Here is a 20,224-nt window from a genome sequence, read left to right on the forward strand (position 1 = left end):
AAAAAAAATGGGACAAATGCTTTCAGAAGAATAAGAGCTGCATAAATTAAAGGTATGGTGCAAAAATGCCAAATGCGCCCCAGTTTTGTAAAATGTGGGGCAAAAAATGACCCGTGTAGTGGATTCCTCTGGGTGTTTTATCTGTTCTTTAATATTTGATGCATTTCCTAAGTGACCTGTAGCTGCCAGATATCCGTTTTCACTTTATTTCAGAGGTGAGAGTTATTGAATGTGAAAATGAAAAAGCTTTTTCGTGAAAAAAAAAAGCAGAAGTAGGGGTAAAATCAGATCTCAAAATACAGTATAACTTAACAAAATAAAACTCCAGTTGCACTCAAACAAAGAACTTTTACTTATTTTGAGTGTAAAATCTAGAAAAGCAGAAATAATTTGAATTAATAGTTTAATAAATTGGTTTATTCCGCTGTGGCGACCCCAGATTAATAAAGGGACTAAGCCGATAAGAAAATGATCGAATGAATGAGTTTAATATGTAAATATTTAAGATATAATATATTAACAGCGTTGGAAAAAGTTACTTTAGAAAGTAAAGCATTGCAATATTGAGTTATGCCCTAAAAAAGTAACTAATTTCGTTACTTAGTTACTTTTTATAGTAAGTAATGCTAGGGATTTTATCGAGGGAACCAGTTTTATGCTAACAGCCGATTAGCCTACAAGGTGACGTCATAGTTCCTCCACTCTACTCTCAGCAAGTCAGAAAAAGTAAAGCAAAAGTAATTCAAAAGTAACATAATAATAAATAATAAGCTCTGTGTTCAAACAAAGTTAGTTACACTTACACGTTTTATCCAACCGGATAATCCTCTCTCGAAAATACAACTTTTAGAACTTTTGGAACTTTAATGCAAACGCAAGAACTGAAAAGCTAACATAAGGCTATAAACAGACTACAGTGCTTTCGGGGCGCTCGCCTGTGATGTCAACACTACCCTGCTACAGACAACTTTTCAAGCTTATTTTTAGAAATTTGGTCCATGACAATTATTTATTCTCTTGATTTATAATATTACAATCCACGCTATATACTATAAATAAATAAATAAATAAATAAATAAATACACAAAAACACAGACCTTTGTGCCTTTTGTATAGTTTTTTACGTGGGAAATACATTTTATTTTGCTTTACAGTTGTTTTAAAAGTTTTAAAACTGTATGTATAAATGTGCCTAGTATTATCACAAGAATATTATTAAAAATAAAGGATCAACAAATGAATGTCTTGACAGTATTTACAAGTGAAAGCATTATCTACACACAATATGAATTCCCAAATTGAAAAATACTACAAACTATAAAATACTATTCATGAAAATACTTAAATATCAGACAAATCCAAATGCCCAACACAAGTGGGCTGCGTTCCAGACCACCTCAGCTCGATGACGTATTATGTCTCCAAAACCACCTATAGTCCCATTTAGCAACTTAATAGCAACTGGCTTTTTAAAGAAGCGTAACCGATTTAAAAAATCAAGAGTGTGATGTAACTGATGTGTTTTATGTCATAGAATAAAACATTAAAGTATCTTGAGTTTATGTTAGCCACAAACCTTAAGCGATTTAACCAAAATCCTATTTAAAATACCCATTGACTTTGGGACAAGGGAACCGGAACTGCTAAAATGCTAACTCGCTACCGTGATTGAATTGATGTTATAATTCTTTTTTTTTTTTTTTTCGAATTATTATATATATATATATATTTTTTTTTTTTATAGAGGAGCTCTGCAAATAGCAACACACTGTATAACCTTCATTTACTTTTAAAAAAGCACATTTAAAAAATTAATGTAGGATAATGTCATCTTCAGAGAACTTCCTGCCGTATATACAGATTAATGACAGTTTAAAGCAATGCGTTTGCTACTTTTGTCTTGTTAAAATGTAAAATATCTGTCCATTCAGATAATCCTCTTTTCCTTTTCTTCTATGTGTTCAAAATAATGAGAATATTTCCATCACAGAAATGTAAGGCTCTGCCGTCTTCATTACTGTCTGTTCCTGCATTCTCTCACTGTGTGTGAGATTTAACCTGACTACGATTATTTTAATTCAACAATTTATTTTTTTAAAGTGATTTGACTAAACTAAAAAGTAACTCACGTTACATATTTTGAAAACTAATGTTATTACTTAATTTTTAGAAGTTATCTGTTACTTTGCTCGTTACTTAGAAAGTAATTTTATTACGTAACTGATGTTACTTTCAATTCAATTCATGTTTATTTCTGTAGAGTTTTTACAATGTAGATTTAGTCAAAGCAGCTTAACATAGAAGTTCTAGTAAACTAAAACTGCGTCAGTCAAGTTTTCAGAGTTGAAGTTCAGTTTTGTTAGGGAAGCAGACGGACAAACAAGGTGAGTAGATGAATAACGGTGTTTATTTACAACAGTGAGCACACAAGGAGAACTGATGATAAGTGACTGGATTTTGGTTGTGTTGAGGATCCTTTGAGGCAGATTGGATGACAGACACCGAGGGAGACCGAATGCACACACCAGAGGGCTTGAGGGGAAGACAGACTGACGATAAACACAAGGCAGACAGGATACCAGGAACACTGGACAGACTAGGAGAAACAGAGAGTAGGTAAGTACAATATTTCTGAGATCGAGGGTTAGTGATTACCAGGAGGTGTTCACTCAGAGTCCGCTTCGTAGGAACGAGACCGGACAATGAGTGAAGTGAAGGTGTGTGCTTATATAGTGTGTCTGAGTGATTGGGTGCAGCTGTGCGTGGTTAATACTCAGGTGAAGGTGATCGTTGCGTGATGCTGGTGGAAGAGCCTGGCCAATCCGTGACATTACCCCCCTCCCCAGGGCCCGCTCCTGAGGGCCTAAACCTCCGACGCCGTGGTGGTCTACCACGTCCACGAGGTGCTGGGAACTCAGGGTGATTGGAGTGGAACTCCTCCATAAGTGCGGGATCCAATATATCTGATCTGGGGACCCAAGACCTTTCCTCTGGACCATATCCCTCCCAGTCGACAAGGTACTCCAGATGACCACCACGACGTCGGGACCGCAGGATGTCCTTGACCTTATAGATGGACCCTTCTTCCAACATCAGTGGGGGAGGAGGTTCCTCTTCATGGCCAGGCTCTGTGGAGGGAATCAGAGGGTCGTGAAAGGGTTTGAGGAGTGACACGTGGAATGTGGGGTGGATTCTGTATTGTGGTGGTAACTGTAACTTAAACGTGACGGGGTTGACCTGTTCCAGGATGGTGAAGGGACCAACAAATCTGGGACTTAGTTTTCGGGAGGGCAGTCGCAAGCGGATATCTCGGGTGGAGAGCCAGACTTTCTGCCCTGGAGTATAGATGGGACCTGGAATCCTCCTTTTATCTGATACCTCCTTTGCTCTGCGTACTGCCCTCTGGAGATGGTGATAAGCGTCGTCCCAGACCCTCTCGCTCTCCCGGAACCAGTAATCCACTGCGGGGACATCAGATGGTTCGCCATCCCAGGGAAAGAGTGGAGGTTGAAATCCTAGGATGCACTGGAATGGCGTAAGTCCGGTGGTAGGTTGCCGCAGGGAATTCTGGGCGTATTCCGCCCAGCCCAGAAACTGGCTCCAGGAGTTTTGATGACCGTGACAGAAGGTCCTGAGGAACCGCCCCACTTCCTGAATTTACCTCTCGGTCTGGCCGTTGGTCTGTGGGTGGTCGGTGTGGGACGGTCACACCTAGGAGTCTGAAGAAGGCTTTCCATAGTCTGGAGATGAATTGGGGTCCTCGGTCCGAGACTATATCTTCTGGTACTCCTAAATTTCGAAAGACATGGTTGAACAGGTTTTCGGCGGTCTCTAGGGCTGTGGGCAGACCTTTCAAGGGAATCAGACAGCAGAATTTGGAAAAATCGATCGACAATGACTAAAATGCAGGTATTACCTTCAGATGATGGGAGATCTGTCATGAAGTCAACTCCTAGGTGTGACCAGGGGCGGTTCAGGATGGGCAAGGGATGGAGTTTACCTGCAGGCAGATGGCGAGGACTCTTTGACATAGCGCATTCCCTACAGCCTTGGACGTATCTCCTCACATCCCTCGCCATGTTCGGCCACCAAAAGCGTTGGGAAAGCAACGAGAGGGTGTTGTTGGACCCGGGATGCCCTGTGCCCAAAGATGTATGACTGGAATGAATAAGATCTACCCGTTGGTTTTCAGGGATGAAGCGTCGATTGGGGGGACAGCCCGGCGGAATCCTCAAGTCTGGAGTGGCGACGACTGTAGGAGCGGACCAGGTGATGGGACAAACAGAAATTTGTTCTGGAAGGATCATGGCTGGTGTTTCTATGATTTCCGGCTGATCATAAATTCTGGAAAGGGCGTCTGCTCGTACGTTCTTTGATCCTGGTCGGTAAGAGATTGAGAATTGGAATCTGGAGAAGAACAAGGACCACCGGGCCTGACGAGGACAGAGTCTTTTAGCTTCTTTGAGGTACTGTAGATTTTTATGGTCAGTAATCACCTGGAATAGATGTTTGGCTCCCTCCAGCCAGTGTCGCCATTCCTCTAGAGCGAGCTTGATCGCTAGTAGTTCTCGATTCCCGATGTCATAGTTCCTTTCCGCCGGGCTGAGTTTCCTGGAGAAATAGGCGCATGGATGGAGTAATGCTGGTGTACCGTGGTATTGAGACAGAATGGCTCCCACTCCAGTGGTCGACGCATCCACTTCTACCACGAAAGGTAGGTCAGGATCAGGGTGAGTCAGGAGTGGAGCTTGAGTGAAGGATTGTTTGAGATTGTGGAAGGCTGCGGCGGCTTCGGGAGGCCAGGAGAGTTTCTTGGGTTGTTTTCGGAGTAGGTTGGTCAGCGGAGCGGTGATGAGACTGTAGTTGTGGATGAAACGTCGATAGAAATTGGCAAATCCTAGAAATCGTTGGAGTTCTTTAATGGTTGTGGGTTCTGGCCAGGAGACAACGGAGGTGACCTTCCCCTCGTCCATGCGAACCCCATTTTGGTCGATGATGTACCCTAGGAACTGAACAGATGGTAAGTGGAATGAGCATTTCTCTGCCTTGAGGTACAATTGGTGCTCTCTGAGGGTTTGTAGGACCTCCGCAACGTGGTGGCGATGTTCAGCCTCACTCCGGGAGTAAATCCGGATATCATCAATGTAGACTATGACTGAGAGGTGGAGGAACTCCCGGAGGACTTCATGGATGAAGTTTTGGAATACGGAGGGGGCGTTGACCAGACCATAGGGCATGACCAGGTACTCATAGTGCCCTGTAGGGGTCACAAACGCCGTCTTCCATTCGTCCCCCTCGCTGTTGAATGAATTTCTCCAACCCCATGGTATCGTCGAGGGCTGCCAGTTGTAATCGGAGGCTGGGCTCCAATCCGAACCGGTAGGTGGTGAGGAGAGATCGCTCATTCCATCCACTAGCAGCAGCCAGAGTGCGGAATCGGAGCGCATAATCCTGAGTGGACATGGCTCCCTGTTTGAGATGGTATAACTGTTCTCCGGCTGCTACTTCTGCATCTGCGCGACCAAAAACCTCCTTAAAATATTTGGTGAACATTTGAATGGAGCTTGTTACCGGCCCAGACTGTTGCCAGATGGTTTCTGCCCACCGAAGAGCCGATCCAGAGAGAAGGGAGATGATGAACGCAATTTTGGACCGATCTGTGGGGTATAACTCAGGTTGCATGGTAAATACCAGAGAACATTGTAACAGAAAACCATTGCACTCCTCCGCCCCGCCAGAGTAGGGCGCTGGTCGAGCCATGGGACTGGATGAGTGGGTGGACGGTGAAGTAGTGCTCGGTGCTGGTGGTGCTTCGGGAAGTGGAGCGGATGGTGACAAGACTCTCTTCAGTGAGTCCACCAACTCCTGAATGGGATCGTGAGTGCTCATGCTGTTGATTGTAGTTGGTCCGGTCTTCTGTTAGGGAAGCAGACGGACAAACAAGGTGAGTAGATGAATAACGGTGTTTATTTACAACAGTGAGCACACAAGGAGAACTGATGATAAGTGACTGGATTTTGGTTGTGTTGAGGATCCTTTGAGGCAGATTGGATGACAGACACCGAGGGAGACCGAATGCACACACCAGAGGGCTTGAGGGGAAGACAGACTGACGATAAACACAAGGCAGACAGGATACCGGGAACACTGGACAGACTAGGAGAAACAGAGAGTAGGTAAGTACAATATTTCTGAGATCGAGGGTTAGTGATTACCAGGAGGTGTTCACTCAGAGTCCGCTTCGTAGGAACGAGACCGGACAATGAGTGAAGTGAAGGTGTGTGCTTATATAGTGTGTCTGAGTGATTGGGTGCAGCTGTGCGTGGTTAATACTCAGGTGAAGGTGATCGTTGCGTGATGCTGGTGGAAGAGCCTGGCCAATCCGTGACAAGTTTAGCTCAGTTCAGTGTGTTTTAAATGTCACTGCTGGAAGTCCAAACAGTGAAAAGCAAATCAATCGATGCACAGCTCCACAAGTCCCAATTAAGCAAGCCAGTGGCGACGGTGACGATGAACAGAACTTCACCAATTGACAAAAGTGAAGGCAAAAACCTTAAGAGAAACCAGGCCATTTCTCCTCTGGCCAAACGTCTTGTGCAGAGCTGCAGTCTAGTATTGTATGTTGTATTGTGTTACCCCAACACTGTATATTAATATATAAGACCAAAAAAAATCACTCAATGAATCTTGTCATATTAAAAATTCAGCTTTTCTATTACATAAAGTAAATAAATGACATATGTTCGATATATAATTTTTTTCTCAGCAGAAAAATTAACTAACTTGAACTACAACATGAGTCACATGAGTTCATCTGTGAATAATGGCTACCTCAGTACATGCTTGTTTATTAATTAATGTTTTAATTACCACATTAGTTTATGCTTCATTTAAGCATCATGAACTCATGATATGTTAATGTATAATTATAGCATGACTTTACTTAAAAAAGCACATCATCATTAACCCATCCTTAACTACTAATGAACTCTTTATGCACATCCGTCTAGTCCATTTACAGTGAATAACAATAATAAAGTGTTCTGTCAACATTAACATCAACAAACACAGGAGTTCATGAGCAGTTAAAATGTTTTAATGGTGATGTTCCCCTACAAGTATGTGGGTTACATTTAGCTTAATCTTAAATGCTATTAATACATTAATTAACAACATGTGCGAACAAGTAATTAAGGTACCTGTTGTTGACTCATAATCTCTTGTGACTCATGTTGTAGTTAAAGTTAGTTCATGATTAGCGTGCACCTTAATTTATTATTAATTCACAATAATGTTTAGTTTACATATTAATACATCATTATTCGTGTACTGTTATTGTAAAGTGTTCCCACAATATTTTATACAACAGTAAGCCGTTTAGTGCTACAGTAAATGTTAGCGTAGGGTTGCAGAGGCTTCAGAAATGGGAAAACTCCAGTGGGAAAGCTTGAATACATCCTCATCCATAAACGCACAAAAACACACATGTTTAGACAAATTCAGTATCATGTTAGAGAACAGAATCCGGACATCTGATAAACCTTCCCCAGAGAAAGCCCGAGAAATGCACAATAATGACTATAAATCAGCGAAAGCCACTCAGAGTCTGAGTGCTCGACGGACCAATTTATGGCCTTCATTTTGGATAGACAGGCTCTATCAGTCTTTCTATCAGCTGTAATATTTCTCTTCCTTTCTGCTCCATCATCCGTTCTGCTCAACCCTATACAGTACATTTCCTCCTGTCTTGCTCAAATGCAGCGCTCAGCACTTTTTGGACAGGACATTATAGGGGAGACTTGAAAACATGTTGTGTGGCTTTTTTTTATTGGAGACCAAGGGGTTTATTATTATTTTTTAATATGTTTAATATTTTATTTTCCAGCAGTCAGCATTTAAAAGTTGTTGACCACACATTTCCCCCCGTACACTTTATTTGTTTGATAATGTTAATGACAAACTGTTATAGCCAACTTTAAAAGCTGCTTATTAATAGCAAGGTAGTAGTTGGGTTTAGGCTTTGAGTAGGATTAGGGATTTAAAATAAGATCATTCTTGATTAAGTATACTTACATTTTTAAAGATCAGACTTATTGTAAAGTGTTACCAGTTATGGTTTGGCCATTCAAATTATTTGAACTGTGATGTAGTGATGTGATATAATAATCAAATATAGTATTTAATTTTCCCCACATATAAGAACAAACACGACAACTTAATTTGTCGCAAATCTCTCATGAACATGATTGACATTTAATTTAGTATTCTGAATTTATTAGGATCCCCATTAGCTATGCTATGTGGTATTGTTAATCCACAAAGCCCTTAGAATATATACAATACACTATATACAGTTGAAGTCAGAATTATTACCCCCGCCTTTGAATTTTTTTTCTTTTTTAAATATTTGCCAAATGATGTTTAACTGAGCAAGGACATTTTTACAATATTTCCTATAATATGTTTTCTTTGGAGAAAGTCTTATTTGTTTTATTTCGGCTAGAATAAAAGTAGTTTTAATTTTTTCAAAAACATTTTAAGGTCAAAATTATTAGCCGCTTTAAGCTATTTTTTTTTCAATAGTCTACAGAACAAACCATCATTATACAATAACTTGCCTAATTACCCCAACCTGCCTAGTTAACCTAATTAACCTAGTTAAGCCTTTAAATGTCACTTTAAGCTGTATAGAAGTGTCTTGAAAAATATCTAGACAAATAATCTGTACTGTCATCATGGCAAAGATCAAATAAATCAGTAATTAAAACTATTATGTTTGGAAATGTGTTGATTACAATACTTCTCAATGTGGCCATTATATTTGATGGTTTTCGATTATTTTGGACCTCAACACTACAGTGGTAGGGGTTTGCAATTAAAATGTCATTCAATATCATAAAATATCAATGACACTGTTATAAAATTATTTGATATAGCAACATTTTTAATGAGAAATCCAGTTTGTTTTGCTAAGAAAAAAGAAGTGATCAGAAAAGGATTCATTACAAAATGTGTGACACGTTATGTTCACTACCTTACAAAAATCTTGCCTCTCCAAGCTTTAGGAGCAACAAATAATAACTTGATTTCTAGTTGATCATTTGGTATAAAGTCTTTAGATTATGCTTATTTTACCAAAATAAAATATGATCATGCCTTGATTTTTAATTATTTAATTAGGACAGTAAGGTTTGACTTTGCTGAAACAAAAGTCTTGTCACCTAACAGAAATAATTTAATAAAGTTTATTGTAAAAATCTACCTTCTGCCATATTTCCAAATGATCTACTAGAAGTCAAGTTATTATTTGTAGCTCATACAACTGGGATCAACAACAAGACTTTGTCAGGTTGTGTAGTCTTGCTTGTGGCAAGTAATCATGACAAAGACATAAACAAAAACAGGCTATGATCTATTTGTTTGTTAAGTTCTCAAAAAAAAAAGATCTCAAAAAGGGTCATCTCTGCATTTAAAATGACATAACAGTTGTCAAAAGAATCCATAAACCTCTTTCAAATTGAAATATCATAAAATATCAATGAGACTGTGATAAAATGATTTAACAAAACATTGATACATTTTTATTGAGAAATTTTAATGACAAATCATGTTTGTTTGTTTTACTGTGAAAAAAAGTGACCAAAAATAATTATGACACAGTAATAACAACAATTTATGTAGTCTTGGTAATGTCAAGTTGTCACAACAAAAATGGGTTATGATGAATTATGTAGGCTGAAGTCTGTATGGCTGCATCTTGTCTTTAAATCGAACGCTATGGTGTGGTATGATGCCGTTGCTTTTCACGCTTACCAGCTTACCGCTTACCTCCAAATGGAAGGCTTTCCCGCTTGTCCAGTTTCAGTTTGTCCAGTGGCTCGCCGTGTACGTCGGGTGACTTGAGACGCTGAGAGAGGTTGACCGCGATGACGGGGTTCAAGTCCGACAGAGAACGGTAACCTACAAAGGAGCTAAGGCAAAAACAAAAGAATTTTAAAATGTAAGAAACAAGTAAATAACAGGGTGGGAATGTGGTAAAATCCGAAAATGTGGTAAAATGAGGGCTTTTCTATTTTAGATTACTTTTTAAAACACTATCGGTTAGGTTTAATGAAGAAGGAGGATGGATTTGTCGATTGGTCAGTCAGTCAGTCGACAGCAGCCTCTAGTGGATTTACGCGAGAACAGCAGGCGAAAATGGCATTCGCGAGAGAAATTTGAGATCTCAAAAAGCATACACAATGTCCTCTGGTAGATTCGTGAAAACAAATACTATAAAAAAAATAAATAAAAATCCTGGAACGTATTTGGCACTCTCCAGAAATGTTTATAGGGCTATGTTTTCAGAATGAGCCTGGGTTATATTTTTTCAGTGCAACTATAGTGTGTATGTATCTTAGTATATTCTTCAATTCATCAAATTGAGTTGTTACACGCTGTATCACAGCATGTTCTTGCTCACACCTTACTGGTTGCTCTTTCTGCATCTCACATCTGTGATTTACCTCTTTTATGTAAAACACACTTTTCTTAGCTTCTTGCTGTAGAGTTGTAACACAGTTTGTCCTGTTTATGATACTGTAATTGTTTTGTCTGTGTGTCTGTTTTCTTGTGTGTGTGTGTGTGTGTGTGTGTGTGTGTGTGTGTGTGTGTGTGTGTGTGTGTGTGTGTGTGTGTGTGTGTGTGTGTGTGTGTGATGGCCTGCTGTCTCTGGCTCTCAGAAAGGAAAAACAGACAGTGCAGCTGCAGCATTTTTTTCTGCTGCATCAGGAAATATTGCAAAAAAAAGAAAGTCAGCCAAGCACATACACACTATACTAGATCATGGTTAGTCACAAATATGTCATCATTGGTTCAATTGACCTTCTCTAATTGTTGACTTCCTTCTATGAAGCACAAGTAAAGATACTGAAGATACTTGTTTTGTTAGACGTCACCACTGTGGAGAACAGTTTTTGCTTGATTTTTTATGTTATTTTTTTGTTTGACTGCTTTCTCTGTAGTGTACACTACCTGACAAAAATCTTGTTGCCTATCCAAGTTTTAGGAACAACAAGTAATACCTTGACTTCTAGTTTGGTATCAGAAGTGGCTCATATAAAAGGCAAAGGTCTCTAGATTACGCTTATTTTACCAAAATAAAATATGATCATGGCTTGATTTTTAATTATTTCATTAGGACAGTAAGGTCTGACTTTGCTTAGACAAAAGTCTTGTCACTTAACATAAATAATATCCAGTATAGAATATAAAGTCATGGTGCAGTGGAAAAAGAATTAATATTGTGTATGACTCCCATGAGCTTGACGGACTGCATCCATACATCTCTGCAATGACTCAAATAACTTATTAATAAAGTCATCTGGAATGGCAAAGAAAGTTTTCTTGCAGGACTCCCAGAGTTCATCAAGATTATTTGCATTAATTTTTAATGCCTCCTTCATCTTACCCCAGACATGCTCAATAATGTTCATGTCTGGTGACTGGGCTGGCCAATCCTGGAGCACTTTGACTTTCTTTACTTTCAGGAACTTTGATGTGGAGGCTGAAGTATGAGGAGCATTATCCTGCAGAAGAATTTGTCCTCCCTTGTGGTTTGTAATGTAAAGGGCATCAAAAATCTACCTTCTGCCACTTTTACAAATGATTAACTAGAAGTCAAATTATTATTTGTCGCTCTTACACTGGGATCAACAACAAGACTTCCGTCAGGTGTTCTGCAAAGTGCAGTTGAAATCAGCACTTTGCCAAGCACATACACACTTACTAAGCTCATCCCTTATTCATCTTTGTGTTGACCTTCTCTAATTGGTGACTTACATTTATGACGCAGTATTAACAATAACTCAACTAAAATAAAACACATTAAAGTTAACACTTTATTTTGATGGTACATTTGAGTATTAGTAGACTGTCTGCTTATTATCTGTTGATACTGCTCCTTCAACAGACATTTAACTGACTATAAGAAACTTTGCAAGTACATGTCAACTTACACTAACCCTAACCCCAATTTAACAGTCTACTTATAATCTAATGAGGATTAGTTGACATGTAGATGCAATATAACAAACGGACAATCAAAATAAAGTGTGACCACATTATTCTGTCAAAAGCATATCAGGGTCATTAAAAACTCCATGAACAGTATCAGGGGCTTCATTCATTACTAACTTGTTTAACTTTATTTTTGTCGAATGTCTACAAAGTCTTTTGTGAGATTTATTATAGACACTCATTTTGTTAAAAGCCACCATTGTAGAAAAGTTTTTGCATTACTTTGGGCTCTTTGATTCTTGATTTTGTTAATGTTATTTTTTTTTCTTTGACTGATGTACCTCTCTAGTGTACTGCAAATACTCTCTACTCTGAGGATTTTACTATGTAGGGAATATGAAACTGAAATCAGTTGGGCAAGGTCATGACTGTCATGACTTATGCATCTGTATTTTGGTTCCACTGATCTTCCCTATTTGATCACTTCCTTCTATGACAGAATTAACAAAAACACCCCACAAAATGAATGATGGATTAAGGGTGAAAGTAAGAGGGGAACATAAAAAGCTGCATTTTACACCAGTTAACTGAAATGCGATAATGTATGAAATGTATATATATATATATATATATATATGTCTGTATATGTTGAATTCGATTGCTTTTTACACAGTGTAAGCAGTACAACCAATCACAAGTGTGATTGTGTCAAATTTATGAACTCAGTAGCCAATCAGAAGCCTTCAGAATAGGTCAGCACATAAAATGCTGCAGTTATTGCTGACTGTGTCTGTAAATTCTCTCATCATAAGCGTCAAATGGAGCGTAAGAATCATGAATTGATTATTGTAATGCTCTATTCTATGTGCTTCCTTCCAAATCATTATATAAACCGAAGTTGATGCCAAATGTCTCGACTTCTCTGAGTCATTTCAATTTCAGTTCTCTCCTATGTTTTCAACATTTACACTGGATTCCAATTACATTCTGTATAAATGTGAAAATGTTACTTCAACAGTTCGTCTCCATTTCTCTTAGACCTTGTTCATACACATTCTCTTTCGCTCACTTTAGGATCGGCTTCTGCATTAACTCTTGCTTTGAAAACTCATATGGGGTCATAAGCTTTTGGTTATGCAGCTCTCTATTTATATAATATATGTTCAAAATAGTCCTCTGATTCATCAAGCCCTTCTCATAAGACCATTACACAAGTAGTAAATAGGGATAATGCATGCCCATTGAACATGAAGAATTACATATCATGCATTTTATGCTGTATAGTTTGGATTTTGAAATGCTGTTTTAAAATGAAAACACACTAGTGTAAATTGGATTGAGTTTAATTGAATTTTGTTAACACCACATAAAGACATTGTTCAGATTTATGTGACTTAAAGCCTGTTGTTTTCTTGATTTTATTGTACATATTGTTATTGTATACTGTATATAAGGCAAATATTTTGCGCATTGTAGATGTTAATTTTAGGTAGGGATATATGGTCGGCAATTAAACGTTATAGCAGGAACTCCTGCTGTAGTTTAAAAAATCTATACATATGGAAAGTATTCATAGTGCTTCACTTTTTCCACATTTTTTCAAGTTACAGCCTTATTCCAAAAAATAATTATTTATTTCCTCAAAATTCTACACACAATACCCCATAATGACAATGTGAAAAAATATTTTTTGAAATTGTTGCAAATTTACAGAAAATAAAAAACCTGAAAAATCACATGTAGACAAGTATTCACAGCCTTTGCTCAATACTTTGTTGATGCACCTTTGGCAGCAATTACAGCCTCAAGTCTTTTTGAATATGATGCCACAAGCTTGGCACACCTGTCTTTGGGAATTTTTGCCCATTCCTCTTTGCAGTACCTCTCAAGCTCTGTCAGGTTGGATAGGTGGCGACGGTGTACAGCCATTTTCATATCTTTCCAGAGATGTTCAATAGGATTTAGGTCTGGGCTCTTGCTGGGCCACTCAAGGACAGTCACGGAGTTGTTGTGAAGCCACTGCATTGATATTTTGTTGGTGTGCTTTGAACCGTCGCTCCAGTCTGAGGTCAAGAGCACTTTGAAGCAGGTTTTCATTCAGGATGTCTCTGTACATTGCTGCAACCATCTTTCCCTCTATCCTGAGAAGTCTTCCAGTTCCTGCTGCTGAAAAACATCCCCACAGCATGATGCTGCCACCACCATGCTTTACTGCAGGGATGGTATTAGCCTGGTGATGAGCGGTTCCTGCTTTTCTCCAAACGTAACGCCTGGCATTCACTCCAAAGATTTTTAATTTTAGTCTCATCAGAACAGAGAAGTCTGTTTATTATGGTCTGAGAGTCCTTCAGATGCCTTTTGGCAAATTCCAGGCATGGAGTGGCTTCTGTTATTGATCACCTCTCTGACTATGGCCCTTCTCCCCCGGTCACTTAGCTTAAATGGCTGGCCAGCTCTAAAAAGAGTCCTGGTGGTTCCGAACATCTTCCACTCAAGGATGATGGAGGCCACTGTGCTCATTGGAAATTTCAGAGCTGCAGACATTTTTCTGTAACCTTCCCCAGCCTTGTGCCTCAAGACAATCTTGTCTCGGAGGTCTATAGACAATTCCTTTGTCTTCATGCTTGGTTTGTGCTTTGACATGCACTGTCAACCCTGGGACTTATATAGACAGGTGTATGCCTTTTCAAATCATGTCCAATCAACTGAATTTACCACAGGTAAACTCCAATGAAGCTGCTGAAACATCTCAAGAATGATCAGTGGAAACAGAATGTACCTGAGCTCAATTTAGAGCTATAAAGCAAAGGCTGTTAACATGTATGTGTGATTTTTCACAGTTTTTTATTTTTAATAAATTTGCAACAAATTCAGCACACAGTGGCGCAGTAGGTAGTGCTGTCCCCTCACAGCAAGAAAATTGCCGGTTCGAGCCTCGGCTGGGTTGGTTAACATTTCTGTGTTCTCCCTGCGTTCGCGTGGGTTTCCTCCGGGTGCTCCGATTTCCCCCACAGTCCAAAGCCATGCGGTACAGGTGAATTGTCCATAGTGTATGAGTGTGGGTGAGTGTGTATGGATGTTTCCCAGAGATGGGTTGCGGCTGGAAGGGCATCCACTGTGTAAAACATGTGTTGGATAAGTTGGCAGTTCATTCCACTGTGGCGACCGCAGATTAATAAAGGGTCTAAGCTGAAAAGAAAATGAATGAATGAATGAATGAATTTCAGACATTGTAAGGTCACAATAGTTAGTGTTAATTAATGCATTAACATTACCTTACAAAAAGCAATACATTCATTATAGTAGGATTTACTCATTGTCAGTGTTAGTTAATAAAATACTAGTGTAAATGGCATCGTAAAATAACATGTTGTCAGCAAACAATAACAGTTTCCTTTTTTGGGGCCATCTTTCAACGTCCCATCTGCCATGCTCTTCTCATTTCCTTTTCACGTGTCACTGAGTTCAGCACATACATAAAAACATACAGTTCTATCACAACATAACACAGCTGTGTTGTCACGCACACAAAAATAAACACTTAGTATGACCTTTCTGTTAAGCATGATCTGACCATGTGTGTACGTGCATGTGTGTGTCTGTGTGTGTCCGTGTATCCAGATGCCAGATGATTTCAGGTTCCAGTTAAATCCTCAACACAGGAAATCTGGAGGGAATAAACCTCTTGTCACAAGGCACAAACAGTTGTTAAAAAAGAAATGCTCACTGTCCCATACAGCTCATCCATGGAGAATCATAACATTTGATGTTTTATGATCAAAAACACATGCTCTGACATGTGGGGATATAATCTGTTGATAGATGGAAAGACCTCAGGGGTTGAGGTTCAGTGTCAGTGGTTCATATGACTTAATTCACTCCAGTGCTGCATATAATGTCTGAAATGTATTATTATAACTGGCCAACTGTGGTCAAATATAATAAATACATTTCTGTAATGATCACTGAACCATTTGCATAGCTATGTTTCCATCCTCCTGTTTTTATGAGCATTTTGGAATAAGAAAATGAACATAGATTTTGAAAATGCGCTTAAAAAAAACGAGAAAAAAAAAATTAGGTTAATCAGATAAAAAAAGGAACTAAAAATCGTTTTTTACAAGATGTAAAGTATTTATCTGATGTCCCTACAGTGTGTATGTAAAGTTTCAGTTCACAAATAATGTTTTATAACTTTTTGAAACTGCCCCTTTCAGGCTTTGTGCCATTTTTGTGACTGTCGCTTTAAATTCAAATGAGATTGTGCTCTTTTAAAAAGAGGGAGGAGCTACAAAATGCCTATGTGTCAGCATAGTGGCAGATTCAATAACAAGACTAATGTATTATGCTAACCTGTGCTGCTTGAAACAATTGTTGTGCAATATATGCAAAAACTCTAAAATGTAAATGTGGACAGGCCTATAATATTAATATTATAGCAGTATAAGTGTCTCTCTAGTTCAGCATTTCGCAACCCTGGTCCTCGTGCCCCCAGTGCTGCATATTTTGCTTATTTAACCGAGATGATTCAGATAACCTCCTCAGAAGAGCTCCATGCATGAACTGTGTTCTGACTAACACGTCTCTACGCAGTGTGCATTCTTCCCTAGTCTCTTCTCCTTCATTGGGCTTTAGCAAAGCACCAGAAACCTATTTCACTTTGAAACACTCGGTCACGGATTTACACAATGGCACTGCCTGCAGCATCTTACTAGAAAAGCATGAAGCTTGAAGCATGAAACATAATATACCTCCATAAATAAATACAATATAACTTCACACACTAAAATGCCATTTGAATGAAACACACAGTAGATGCTCTCTTCAATGGCTGAACATCTTGTAGAGTTCACTTTGCAGTGCACTTGTTTTGGAATTAGAATATGCATCTAACATGAAAAGAGAAGCATAAGAAATGTGCATAGGACCAGGATTGAGAAACACAGAATTTGTCATGATTTCTCTAGAATCATGTGCTATTTCACTTCAGATCCACAAGCACTGGAATTAGAGCTGTTTCTATTTTAAAAATAATAATTCCTTACATTTTTATACTGCTCTTCTGGACACTCAAAGAGCTTTACACATTGGGGGGAGTCTCCTCATCCATCACCAGTGTGCAACATCCACCTGCATGACGCGACGGCAGCCATATTATGCCAGATCACACACCAGCTGATTCGTGGAGAGGACAGAGTGATGAAGCCACTTATGGTATGGGGATGGTTTGGAGGCCATGGTGGACAGAGGCCAGTGAGCAAATTTGGCCAGGTTAAACCCCTATCTTTTTTGAAGAACATCCTGGGATTTTTAACAACCACAGAAAGTCAGGACCTCGGTTTAACATCTCATCCGAAAGACGGCACCCACTGAGCAGCATAGTGTCCTCTTCACTATATTAGGGCATTAGGACTCACACAGACTGCAGGTAGAGCACCCTTTGCTGGTCTCACTAATACCACTTCCAGCAGCAAACTAGCTTTCCCATGTGGTCTCCCATCCAGGTACTGCTGGATACTGCTGGAGACCTAGCTGCAAATAATAGAAATATCTTTTATTAATCTCTCACTCCAAGTTTGTCTTAGTCTTTCTCTCTTTTTCTCTCTTATCATGGAAAGGCTTATCTCTTTGTCATTCATCTGGTCAGCCTGCTGTCCGAGAGGTTCAGTCACTTTAGAGCACAGGTATCAAAAACAGGTATTCGTTTTTGACACCCCTGCCTTGGATCATCTCACTATCTTGCAAAGTCAGTCCATGAAAAGTGTAAACTTGTGTAAGGTGAACCATCCCTTTAAGTAAATTACAGATGGAAAACAAAGTAATTTGCCTGAAACAAGACTAGCTTGAACCTTTTTACATGTAAATTATGTTTTTCTTTCTGCTGCTAAGGCTTGGACAATTTACAAGAATGTATAATTTGTCATTCTTGTGGGTATATTTTTTTCTGCAGTAGTCTGGACATGAATGAAACACCTGGGCACCTATTAATAACTATGATGGACAGATGATTTAGCGGTTTCATTCCAAAGTCGGTGCATTGATATTTGAGTAATATACAGCTTACGAGACATTGCTCTCTCTGAACACTTCCAGCAGGCACACAACATTATCAACACATATTAGGTTAGATGTAGGTCATGATGTCAGGTGATGAAAACTCAATGTCTAGCCATCATCTAAGGACAACATTATATTGACGTTCAATAACAACGTTGATATTTGGTTGATTTTTAAGTTGTGTTGGAAAGTGACCAAAATCCAAAATCCATCTTAAAACAACGTCTTATTGACGTCAAATACTGGCATTTATTCGTCAGGTATGGTAACCAAAATCCAACGTCTGATAGACAGCATAGTGGTAACATCCACACAATGTCAAGCTGTAACATCATTAGATGTTGATATTTGGTTGATTTTAGGTTGGACGTTGGACATTGACATCGGCGCACATTGTCATAAGACATAAATATTAGGTTAAATTTAGGTTGTAACATCAGGTGACCACAATTTAATGTCTAGCCAATGTCTAAGGACAATGTTATTTTGGTGTCCAATAACAATGTTGATATTTGGTTGATTTTAGGTTGTGTTGGAAAGTGATCAAAATCCAACTCCGAGCCAACATCTTAAACCAACATCATATTGACATCAAATACTGGCATTTATTAGTCAGGTATGGCAACCAAAATCTAACGTCTGATAGACAGCATAGTGGTAACATCCACGCAACGTCAAGCTGTAACCATTAGATTTTGATATTTGGTTGATTTTAGGTTGGACGTTGGACATTGGCACACAATGTCATAAGACTTTAATATTAGGTTAGATTTAGGTTGTAATGTCAGGTGACCACAATTCAATGTCTAGCCAACGTCTAAGGACAACATTATTTTCATGTCCAATAACAATGTTGATATTTGATTCATTTTAGGCTGTGTTGGAAAGTAACAAAAATTCAACATCAAAACAACATCTTAAACTAACATCATATTGACGTCAAGTATAGACATTTATTCATCAGGTTGGTTGTTGGACATTGACAACGCCCTGACATTGTGTTCTGACATCAATCCAATTTTCATTTGCAAACAAAATGCAACGTCTCCACAATGTTGGGGTACAACGTCAATCTGACATCATGTTGACATCCTGTGCCTTGCTGGGCTGTATGCACTCTTTTTTTCTCAACACTCTCTGTAAAAAATATCCCATGCAATAACACATTGAATCACAAGATTAAAAAAAGAAGAGCTAGCTAGTATTTAACCAGTTGGTCTCTTGCTTATAGCTCATCACTCATTTCCTGTCTTCTCATGTATTTGACCTTGCCTTCACTGAATAAACATTTACTCAATTTATCTATGCACAAATATAAATGTCAATGAGACATGAATACAAATAAGCGAAAGAATTGCACGCTCAGATTGATTTCCAATCATCTCCACCCAACTCAACCTCACCCTGGAGATCTGAAAGACCTGGTGAAGGATCAGTCTGAACACGGCTGGAGAAATGAGCTCACAGGCCCCGAGGCCATCAGTACAGAGAAACCACAGTTCTGACAACAACTCTTCTTTGGTGCATTTATGCAGCAGAACAGGTTTAGAGAACATGTGGGACAACTACAGTAATGTTAAGACATTAGCATTTCAAGTAAGCTTATAGTTCCTCAAGGTCGCCTGCATGTGTGTCTGTCTTCATACATTTGATACCACTTGAAAACGGATGGGACTAAGTTTGTGGAATATATTTTTTTTATGGGTATGTTGTTGCTGATCTATATGACCCACAATTTTGTGGTTGACAGCGGATACAATAAATAGGTATATCAATAAATGGGTGTTGCTATGTATACACTGCTATGGGAAAAATCAACAGGGCAATTCACTGTTTCTCTAGATTTATGATTTATAGTAGTAACAATTTTTTAAATGTAAATTACTGATGACATTTCATCTAAATTTAAAATGAAATGTCATCTTTTAGAGCTTTTAAAGCTCATTAAAGCTTTTAAAACTCCAAGCTTTTAAGTAGCATGTTTTCCAATATGTTTATAAATATATTATTTTTTTACTTAAAAAAATTAAAAACCTCAGACAAGTTGATAAATCAATACTTTATGTAATAACCCTGATTTTCAGTAACAGCAAATGAAAGCATTTGCAATTCAATGTAAAGGGACACATTTTTTCTGAAAAAAAAAGAAATGCAAGAAATGCAGCTTATC

General features: G+C 38.7%; 1 pseudogene; it reads right to left on the minus strand.

Moving 5' to 3' along the window:
* LOC130234616 (uncharacterized) overlaps positions 1–19,610 on the minus strand; it is a 59,122-nt pseudogene extending 39,512 nt beyond the window's left edge.
* Between the last annotated feature and the right edge of the window lie 614 nt (positions 19,611–20,224).

Source organism: Danio aesculapii, chromosome 9, assembly GCF_903798145.1.
Source record: "Danio aesculapii chromosome 9, fDanAes4.1, whole genome shotgun sequence".
Lineage (NCBI taxonomy): Eukaryota > Metazoa > Chordata > Actinopteri > Cypriniformes > Danionidae > Danio > Danio aesculapii.